We start from the raw sequence: 11,786 nt of genomic DNA, 5'->3' as shown, positions 1-11,786 counted from the left end.
TAAATAATGAGACATGAGTCGTTTTATTTTCACTTCCGTTCTTTTAGTTTCTTCCTTTATACTTGGATACTTTGGGACATTTCAAAATTAGTGGGTTCTCTTTGTACCAACTAGTCAAGTTTTGCTAGTTCTAAAAGTTACATGTTTTGTAGTTCTTATAATATTCTTATTTGAAACATTACTTTTAAAATGTTTGTACGTGGAATATTGTTATCATAATTGAGTTATTAGTGATTTTAGTATGTGTAGTTAAGAAAGTTTATTTTTAAAAATTTGAAATTTATTTTCACTATTAAAATAAATTTTGTGTACATAATATTTTTACATAAGTTGATATTTTGTAATTTTCACTACTAAATTTTTTTCTTAAAAACTTAAATTAAACAGTAATTAAAATCATATATTAAAAAATGTTTTTTTGTTATTTCCTTTAAATTTTTTGTGATTATATAGTCTTTTGTTCTCGTGGAGTTTAATTTTTTAAGTTTTGTATTTTAATTCTAAATTCGTAAATTAAAAATATATCTAATCTTTTTGTTATTGTAGTTAATTTTTATATCTCTCAACATATTTGGAAAATAAAATAGATTTAAACTTGCAAATACATAATTAATAATATTTAACAAAAATAAAGTATACAAAATCACGTACAATATGTAAAAAAATACTTTTACAAAAAATCATTTTTAAATTTTTTACATAAATCTTCACAAAATAGACATAATCATATAACTGAAAAACATATACTATATGTTCATCTAGTTATACAAATGCATAGCATCTATCTCTTAACATATAAAAAATGAATTGGTAAGAAAATACTCAACCCTTTGATGTATCGGTTGAATGTGTGAAGAAAATTATATTTATAGTTACAAATCACGTTAATGCAAATTGTTAGTTTCAATGTTAAGCATAATGTTGTTTTTACATGATTGTACTTGAACCAATGTTGATTTATGTATTTTACAATTTTTATTGTGGACTTGTGTTGCACACACACAAACCAATATGGAATGATGTATCAATGAACTAGTACTTTCAAATTGTTGAACTGGTCATGCTAATGTAACAATTAAATCAGTAATTTTGAATTGTCACAGTCTTTTAACGTGACAAACTAACAATTTTGAATTGTTACTTTCTTTAAAGTGATCAACAAGAAAATTCAATTTGTTATGTCCTTTGTAAACTGTTAGCACCTCTTTTTGTTAAAAATGAATCACTCACTTGGGTGATTTGATAGTATTTTGATAGTTACTGGAAAATTATAGCATTGTGCTCAGGATGAAATAACTATTTAAAAGTATTGTTTCATCTTTTTTGTTGACTGGACTACCACATCCTTAAATTGTCAGGTTGATCCAAAAAATATTCATGTCAATAGTTTGTTTTAAACCGTCTTTGAAAATCATTTTTAACCGTCGTTAAATGATTTTTTTCCCGCTGTGTAAATAAGAAACTTTATATATCTCCTAATTAAAAAAAACTATAAAAATTATTTAGTAAAACAAAACAATTGAAAAGTTTGAAGGAGAATTAAAGAAGTTCTCTTACAAGATTATTAAATTGAAGGCTCAATGACAATTATTATGCAAATTCATCGTTAGAATAATTTATACAGAAGTTGTGTGAGTAACAAAGGCTCTTTATAGTTCTTAATAATTGTGGGATAATTGTAAGATCCATTTTAAATTTAAAGTTTGCATCTTTAAGAAAAGAAAATTGTTATTCTTAAATCTCACATGGCATTATAGGATCCACTAAAAGTGGAGTGATTAATCTTTTTGGGTCACTTTTATAAAAAGTTTATTAAAATGAATTTTTTTAAAACAAACTATTGACATGAGTATTTTTTGGATCAATATAACAATTTAAGGATCTGGTAGTCTAGTCAACAAAAAAGATGAAACAACAATTTTAAATAGTTGTTTCGTCTTAAACACAATGTTATAATTTTTAATAACTACCAAAACACTGTCAAATCATCCAAGTGAGTGATTCATTTTCAACAAAAAAGAGGTGTTAGTAGTTTACTAAGGACATAACAAAATGAATTTTCTTGTTGATCACTTTAAAAAAAACAACAATTCAAAATTGTTAGTTTGTCATGTTAAAAGAAAGTGACAATTTAAAATTACTGATTTTAATTAACACTTAATTAATCTTTCTTCCTTTAAGTCAGTCCATTTTAGATAAAATGATGTTTTTAATTACGACTTCAAGTTTCAAGTTCAAGCCGAGAATCGAAACTCATATCTTATAATTAAAGAATCTAAGTATCAAATTATTTGTATCAATAATTTTTTTCTTAATTTCTACAATAATTGATGTATTTGGTGACAAAAGAATATGTCATTAAGATATTATATTTTTAAAAATATTTCAAATATAGAAAAAGGCTACTTTTTGCAGAAAGCGAGTGACCCTCTCTGAGATTCACCACTCAAGCATAACAAATGTGCGAAAACAAAAAAATATCTCCACCCTTGATGCATGCACCACTAATATAATTACTCTCTCTTTCCCTTTCTTTTGTTTTTGTGTGGCCCCCCAAATGATAACATTCAGCACTCCACCACGCGCACTCAGCTTTCAAAGCACCATTCATTTGAGTTTGATTGGAAGGTGTCATGCACAGCTAGCACTAGTGTTGTGTTGCCCATTTTGGTTTACGTAACATAACATGGTGGTGGTAAGAGGAAGTTACTCTATTCAAACAAGTTGGTTCATAAATGTCCAAAGCACCTGTCACAAGCTGAGGGCTTTATAGGATGGCGCACGCACCTTTGCTTGCAGTGGCCCTCCCAGAGAGGCCCTAATCTTGGGTGATGGTGATGCAAAGATTGCCCTTTGCCAATTCTAATTTAGATAGGTCCCCTTCACATCAAAACTTTGCAGCATTATAGGAGAGAGAAAACCACCCACACTTCCATCAATTAGTCAACATTTTCTTTATATATATGCTCCTACTTGATGGAATCAAATGACTATGATTGATATTTATTGCTATTTTTCTTTTAATATTAGTGCAAACTTTAAACATATAATGGATAAATAAACAAGAAAAATATACCAATATTATGTTGTTCCTAATAAAATTAAGTTTAGACCTTTAAGAACATGTTTGGGTTACTATCTAAGTTGTTGTACACGAATTTCATAACCACATTCAATGGTTCAACACAAATGGAAAGTAAAAGGAAGGGTACAAATATTTTTCTTTTATCATTCAAAAATCAAAAAGAGGGGCTAAGCCCTTAGAAAGGAAACACCCATGACATACCTACCAACAAGGTACTGATACCGGACGGAATATCATCCTGAGAATGCTTTTGCAAACATATGTTTGTTTCAAGTGTCCGTTTGCAATAATTATTCAAACATGTATTAAGTAAAGTTTTTTTATTTAAGTTATGTGGATGAAAAAAAAACGTATTTAAAATATGTTTGTTAAGGTTATATTTGGTTTAGAGGAAAAAAAAATAGAGTGGAAAGAAATAGAATAAAGATAATTTGAAAAAAAAAAGAAATAGAATATAAATAAAGTAATACATTTTATTGTTTGATTTAAGAAAAATAAGTAAGAAATAGAATAAAAATAAAATAATAAAATTCTAAAATACTAATATACTCTTATTAAAATATGTGTATTTTTATCACATGTGAGTAAGATTTATTGATAAAACAAAGTCAAGAAAGAAAGACACATATGTATATACTCTTTATATTTATTAATAAAAGTCTTTTCACAAGTGGGTCCTACAACAATACAAATCAACTCTTATAAATCTCTCATACCAACTCTAACGGTATAATTTTTTTTCCAAACATATGTTTTTTGTTTGTTGAACCAAACAAAGTTTAAGAGTAATTAATCAGATTTTCAATAAATATTAATTATTGACAAAATTGATAGATATTTACACATGTAACATGGTAACAAATAAAAAAACAAATAAAGAATTTTTTATAAAACAATGACATTTTTTGGGTATAGATTATAGAAAGATTTTAAGAGTTTTGCTAGGGTTAGAAGATGCTTCACAACTTAAAAAACTTGTATAAAGATACTTATATGTTACTAATAAAGTTTTCATGTTAACCATAAATTTTGTCCCGGTAGGATATGAAGTTTAGCCTTACTAATTAGACAAAACAATGACATCCACCTCAAACAACTTGTGTCACCATTGCAAACCAAAAAGTAAACAACGTAGAAAGATGGAGAGCTATCAACCAAAATATTTTATCAAAAAAGATGCATCAAAAATAAGAAAAAGGAAGAAAAGTTTGAAGAACAATATCATAGGCTAGCAGCGAGTCGCATGTGTACTTGTTCTAAACTTTTAGTTTTTATGTTGTTTTGAATAATTAATTTCCAATTAAGTGTTTGTTTGGAATAGTTTATATTCTATTAAAAAATTGTTTGTTATTCAAAATTATTTTTAAAAAATATCTTTTTTTTTCAATCTATACATATTAAACCAAACGCACGTTAAAACGAATCTCAGTCCTAGCTGTAAACTTGTTGTTTCAGTAATCCAACGGAGTCTAACAACCAATGAGGCCAGTTTTCAGTGTGATTACTGATTGGAAAAGACATTCTGAATTGATATTGGAGGTCATTGATGAAAAAAGATAATATATATGCAGGGTACTCCAATCTGATTATGGACAAACACCCACAAATTTGATTGATTTAAAAGGTGAGTTAATCACAAATAGGAAACTCTCGAACTTTTCCCCAAATCAAGATTTGCAGTTTAATAATTTGGGCCACACTTTTTTTTTTGTCAACTCAATTTAAAAGTGTATTTGATACGATATTTTTTTATTTAATGTACACAAATTATGTCAACAACCATATGCAAGAGCCGCAGTTGAGCACTCCAAGTTGAGACAAAAACATCTAAATTTCCATGATATAATCCAGCTTAAGAAAAATACCACGCATTACAATTCAGAGAAAAATGATTATATGCTGTAAAAAAATTTATACCATCATCTAATTATAAAAAAAATTATACCTTCATTTAATTATAATTTATTATATATGTTAATTTTATTAATTTTTATAATAGTTATTTTAAAAGTCATATTAATATTATTTGTGATTGAATGATAATATAAAAATATTTTATGTAATTAATATATGATTATTAAATTCTTAAAATCATATCATGAATTTCTCTCACTCATCTTGGCTTATAAACATTGATATATACATATAAGGGATCAATAGTTAGAGAAATTTATAAAAATAAACATTGAAATAAAGACAAAGGAATCAAATTACACTATTATAAATTAGACTAACTACTACTTTAATGTTAATTAGTTTTTTTGATTTAAATATTACATTATAATTATATAATATTTTAATTGTTTGTATAATTTTTTATTAAAATTATACAACTATAAGTATATAATTTATTATTATTTAGTTTATAAAATTTTATGGATTTCTATTTTTAGGTTCAGAACTTTTGTTTTTTGACTATCAACGTCCCGTAAATATTTTCCGTCTGTATATTTAGTTTTTTAATTTTTTTTTTGTCCTTACGAAAATCTTATAAAAATTTAAAGATTAAAAAATTAGCAAATCCTTAAAAAAATCTCATTTTTTATAAGTATATATTTTAAAGTTAGCGACTTTTTCTCTTTTAGTATCTAATAATTTTTTCAGATTTTTTTTAGATTATAAAAGTGTTGTAAAAGGTATTTCAACATGACGAATCAATGCATCACTAAACTACATGCATCCTATAAAAATGAGAAAGTAATAGTAAAAAAGAAACACATTATCTTTAAAATATTCACCTGAAGTGTTTCTTAGGCAAAAAATTAATCATTCATGTAACTCTTAAACACACGGGAATCTTAATGAAAACTGTTAGTTGGTGTTTTATTATATGAAATTCAGTAATCTCATCTAAGATGTTTTTCTATGGCTTGTTAAAAGAAATCAACTGTTTACTCTTGACAAAATTGTTTTTTTGAACAATGATTTCTTCTATTCATCCTTTATGTTCAAATGAGACTAAGTCAAATGCTCATTTGTTTTTTTCTTGTAGAAAATCTTTTTCAGTTTGGACTCACATTCGTGATTTGGCTTCTTTCTGCATACGTTTCACTTCTTTACACATTACTGACTCTTTAATTAGGGACAGATCCACATCAGATGTTTAAGAAAAATTTCATTGTGTGACTATAACAATTTAAACGTGATTTAGCTTATTGATCAAGAGCATAGCCATATCTTATATTGAATAAAATAGCGTTATATATCTTCTCGATCTCCTCCAACTTTTCTGCACGTTTTAAACAAGAAGCCCTTACACAAAATAAGTTTTTTTCTTTTTTAACCCTAGGATTCCTTGAGTAGAGGGAACAAATTAAGTCTCATATAGATCATAAATTTTTTAGTGAAATATAATTTTTTTTACAATAATAGCAATAAAGTTTTGAACCTAAATCCTTAAGCAAAGTCCTCACTACTAAACCAACACTAGTCATGAGCTCAGTGAAATAAATGTAAGTCATTTGTAAATATTTTTAATTTAAACAAAGAACTTACTATTTATATTCCCAGCACTGCTTGTGCTGTTTATAAATATGCAATCATTATTGCTGATAAAAAAAATTATATTTCATTGAGAGAACGGCAAGCAGTACAAAACGAGTATGGTTCCCATCAAGTTCCTGAAAGTAGAAGGGCTTTAAAAACAGGTTACTTTTTCGCCAGAAAATTAAAGCTCAATTTATTTATTTATTTAACGATTATTAAAGCTCAATTAAAACCATCGCAATAATGAAAACTATAAACCAATTGTACACACACAGCTGACATAAAACTAACATACTATTAATGTCATTTAAGTGAATTATATTTTGAAGAATTAACACACTAGCACACGCTTTCAACTTTCTCTAGCACCTTAATTAACAATCTTGGTTAAATGGCTCTCAAAAAAGAAAATTGCAAAAGCGAATGATAGGGACATGCATATAGTTGGCATGAGAAATTCGTGTATATACCTCCCAAAAAAAAGAATATGATAAATGTAGAAAGAGGTTGCAGGACCACAAGATACTATTATTAGGTCCGTAAGTAATGAGACGTTCCTAGGTGTTTGATTTATTATTTGCAAAAACAAAGATGTGCATGTGCAGCAACTAAGATATAACTCTTGGGTTGGTTTCATGTAATAACTAAATTAATAAATTTAATTTGTTTCCCCTGAAAACAAACCAAACTGTCCTTGTAAGATATAAACCCGCCATTTGTCATTGTAGCCAACAAACATATCTCTTTCTACGTTTCTGATCATATACTAATGGCCGAACAAGCCTATTTGCATGAAAGTAATGAGATTGAAAAGGAACAGAAATAGGATTTGCCCATTTAATCAGAGAGAGAGAAGGAATAACATGCATGTTCTTTTTCAATTGTATAAAATCTAAATGTTTCTTTTCAGTTTAATAAGTGTTTTCGACTTCGAATTCTTAACATGCATGCAGTTGTAGTGTTGCACTATTTAAATAGCTAGACAGAGTTTTACGGTTCCAAGTAGTTATATCCGAGTGACTCGAGTAAGTGTTATCATGTACTTTCTTATCAAATTAATTAATAAATAGATGAAAGATAATGATAATTTTAAAAAATTAATCTGATTTATTAGTATTATATTAAAATTTTAAATAATACTTATTAGAAATATTAATGAAAAAATAATTATTATTTAATTGAAAAGTTAAAACGACACATATTTTAAGACTTATTTTTTCTTCTTAGAACTGATTTATTGTGTCAAAATTCAAGATTTAATATTACATTACAACAAAACACTGAATTAGCGGCGGACCATTAGCTATGTCCTAAGTAGATGTTTCTAAAAAATAACAATATAATTAAAAGTGTTGACTTAATATAAAAAAATTATTATAAAAGTTGAGTATCGTCATTACTTTACATGTATCAAAACCAAAATATCTTATATATTTGTTTGATCTCTTGATTTCTTTGTCATATTTTTAAATTTGTAAACGACAATGAAGTCATCGCTAGCGATGACCAAGTTGTCCCTTTAATCCATTTTATTTTTATCATCGGCTCATTCTCCCATTGTGAGGATATTTTTTCCTTTGCATTCTCTCCCTACTTCCCCCCTCTCTTCTTTCACTTGTTGATGGCTATTAGTGGTTGCATGGTGGCTTGTGGTAAGGTGATGACTTCCTCTCCCATTCTTTCTTTTTCTTTTCTCTCTTTTCTACAAGATTTTATAGAGTAACTTTTTATAAACTATGATTGCAATATATATATATATATATATATATATATATATATATATAATCAATTAATTAGAAATCATTGTATATATATGAATTTTAAATTTTTTTATTATAGAATCAACTATTCTTCATTCAATATATGATTCTTATGATTGGATAATAATTTAAAAAATAATTGTACACTGCTAAAAATTTAAATTAAATTCTTATAAAAGGTCAAATTATATTTTTTTGGGGAGATAGTTAAAAATGTATTTTAAAATATGCAGTTTTCTTTCTTGAAGAATGATGAGTAAACGGGTATTTTAGATTTCTTTTCTTGTTGTGATTCTCATCATGATGTCTTTTATTTACATAAAAATGATAGAATAAGAAGGCTTCTTCAATACTATTAGGGACGACACCAATGACATATCATTTCTCTGAGCAAATGTCCACCCCAAAAATTGTCATCGTGGTTCCTGACAAACTTTGAACATGTATGTATCAATTCTATTACTTTGGAAAAGGAAATGAAAAAGTTAGATGAAATTTTAAAATCAATAATAAAAAATATTTAAATTTCATTCTAGCTTCTAAAATATTAAATTAAGTCGATAATAATATGTTTAAATCTGATATTAAAAGCTGTAGAAAAATAATAATTGAAAAACACTTTCCTAATGTTTCATCATTGTTTGAACTTATAGAGATAATCAAAATTTCTTATCATTAAATTGACTTTAGTAGGTGGATCACAATTAGTCATTATTGTTAAAAGATTCATTTATATTAAAAATTAAATATAACTTATATTAATCTCTTAATGAAAATAAAATATACATGTTTAAATAACAAAAAAAGTATAACTTTAATATCTCTCACAAAAGGTTGATCTCAAGAAAATTTCTCTCATAACAGGAAAATTTGATTTACTCTATGTAAAATTGTTAAGGATATTTTTCTTGTGCAGATCACCTCACTTCTCATAATTAATAATATCCGCGACCAGTCACGTCAACAACTTTTTTTCTCTATGTCATGTGCTGTGCAGGTCGAAGTCGAAAGTACTAAGTTGTAAAATAGCGAGTGGCTGTAGATTCTTGGTGTTCACTTAGGGGCATTAACTTACAAATTAACCAGCAGAGTAAAAGGATAATTGTGATGAGATATTTATATATGAGTTTTGTCAATTTCTTTCGTACAAAATAACATAATTCATTGTTCCTCAAAAAGATAAATAGCATAACTCACTTATATATATTTACAGATTTTTTTTTTGCTTCGATATATTCACAGCTTATTACTTTAAGAGTAGTTGATTTTTTATGTTTTAATTTGGAAAATGACACTATTTTTAACTTTTTTAGAGTTTGAAATTTCAAATTAATTTTCTCTCCTATTTTTTTATATTTTATTGAAACTAGTTATGTACTTTTATAATTTTTAAAATTTATTTATTATATTAATTTCACTTAAATTTAAATATGTACTATACAATATATGAAATACTTCCTGAATTTTCCTAATTAAATTTTTCTCGGAAAAGATACCTCCAGATGTATTTAATTTATGCAATTAAAAGTCGATCTAAAACCCATTAGAAGGTGGTTAATTAAGACATGTGTACTTGATACAAAGAAATGCATGATTAATTGAAATTTTTGAAATCATTCACTTTAAGATTGCTTTTTATATAAAGATTATATTGGAAAGATATATGCTGTTTGTTGTTTATAAAGGGTTGGAGTATTTCTTGTATCTTTTTCTTTTATATAAATTTGTTTTTTTATAAAAGAAATTACTTTCTAATCTTACTTTATATTACACTTTTTTTTATAAATAAAGTGGTAGGACATGAAGGCACTCCAATACCATTGAAAGATTATCGGGAGATACTTATCTAAAAAATTACTATACAAATCCAAATCTTACCTAAAAAATTACTATACAAGTCCAAATTATAAGTAATTTTACTCAATAGTAACAACTTAACTAGTATCATAAAATCTTTCTAAAGAAAGTTATTCACCAAACAAGAAAAGTAACATCAATGAAATTGAAATTTACATTTATGAGAAAAGTAAGAATTCATCCTACATCTTTAATTACTTATGTAAACGTGGATAGTCACATGCATTATATTACATTTAGGTGAGGTAATAAAAGATTAATACAAGTTATGCAGATCTCAATTTAAGATTTGTGCTGAGGAACTTAGCATATTTCTTGCTTTTACTCCATTCCTTTTTGCTTTACTATGGATAGAGATGCCTTGGCAGGTGCAATTGTTGCTGGGTTTGGTTGATGCTAATGCTGAGAAACAGAATCATGATTATTACATGAAAGGTGTCGGATAGGGTTTGGCTACGCTACGATGAAAAAATAATAATGAATGTAATGCGTGAAACATGAAGTGACAAGATGCTGCTCCCGTGACCACATGGTCCAATGGTTCAATTACGCTACTAGGGGTCCCCATTATTATGCATTATTCAACGTCATTAAAAAGGTGGGGTTTGTTTCAATAATGATTTCCCCATGGTACAAACAAAACACTAGTGCTCTTACACCTGAATCCATATATAAAAATCCTTCTTACTCCCCACTCATCTAACAATTGTGATAGATAGATAGATATACATCCAGATATAGTAAAATATGCAACCAAATATTATTTATTTTTTAATGTGAGAATCAAGAAAAATATTATTAATTATTAATTTTATTATTAACAATTAAAATTAAGTAATTATATAAGTTTTTAAAACATTTTTATTTTTTTATCATATTATAGGTGAGAAGTACTATTAATTTGATTTTAAAATTAAATTTTTTTATAAAATGAATTAAGTTCAAATTATTTATATAATTTAATATTATAATAAATTATTTTTAAATTTTACAATAAACTATAAATAAATTTTATTATTAAATTATATATCTATGAATATTTAAATTACTTGAAATTTAATTTGCATGTTCATCAGAATAATATTACATAATTTTATTATTGTAGTAATAAAATTATCCACATAAAAATTATTGAAAGTGTGTATTTTAGAGAGAGAGGGGAGAAGGGGTAAACAGATCCTAGGGGGGAAAGCATGGATCTTGGTTCCCTTTAAATTTGTATTATTAAGTTATATAAACATTTTCATCTTTTATATAAAAATAAAGGTTGGCATGAACGCCAATTTATGTAATATTACACGTTTAATAATATTTTAGAAGAAAATAAACTTTATTATTCAATCATAAAGTCGTGTAGATATTAATTATATTTCTTTTATAAGTTGATATTAATTATATTCTAAATAACACATCGTGCTTTAGTTTAATAAAGTATTTATTAATTTCTCTTTAAATTATATGATTTTTTGTAAACATGATATATTTTATAAGAGTTGTTAATCTATTTGTTAAATTGATAAATGTTTTTATGAAACGTTATTAAATATGTAATTAAAAAAAGAGCCAATTCATCATATTCCATAAAAACAAATATGTAT

Source organism: Glycine soja, chromosome 18 (assembly GCF_004193775.1).
Source record: "Glycine soja cultivar W05 chromosome 18, ASM419377v2, whole genome shotgun sequence".
Classification (NCBI taxonomy): domain Eukaryota; kingdom Viridiplantae; phylum Streptophyta; class Magnoliopsida; order Fabales; family Fabaceae; genus Glycine; species Glycine soja.
Note: the sequence above shows the minus strand (reverse complement) of the source record.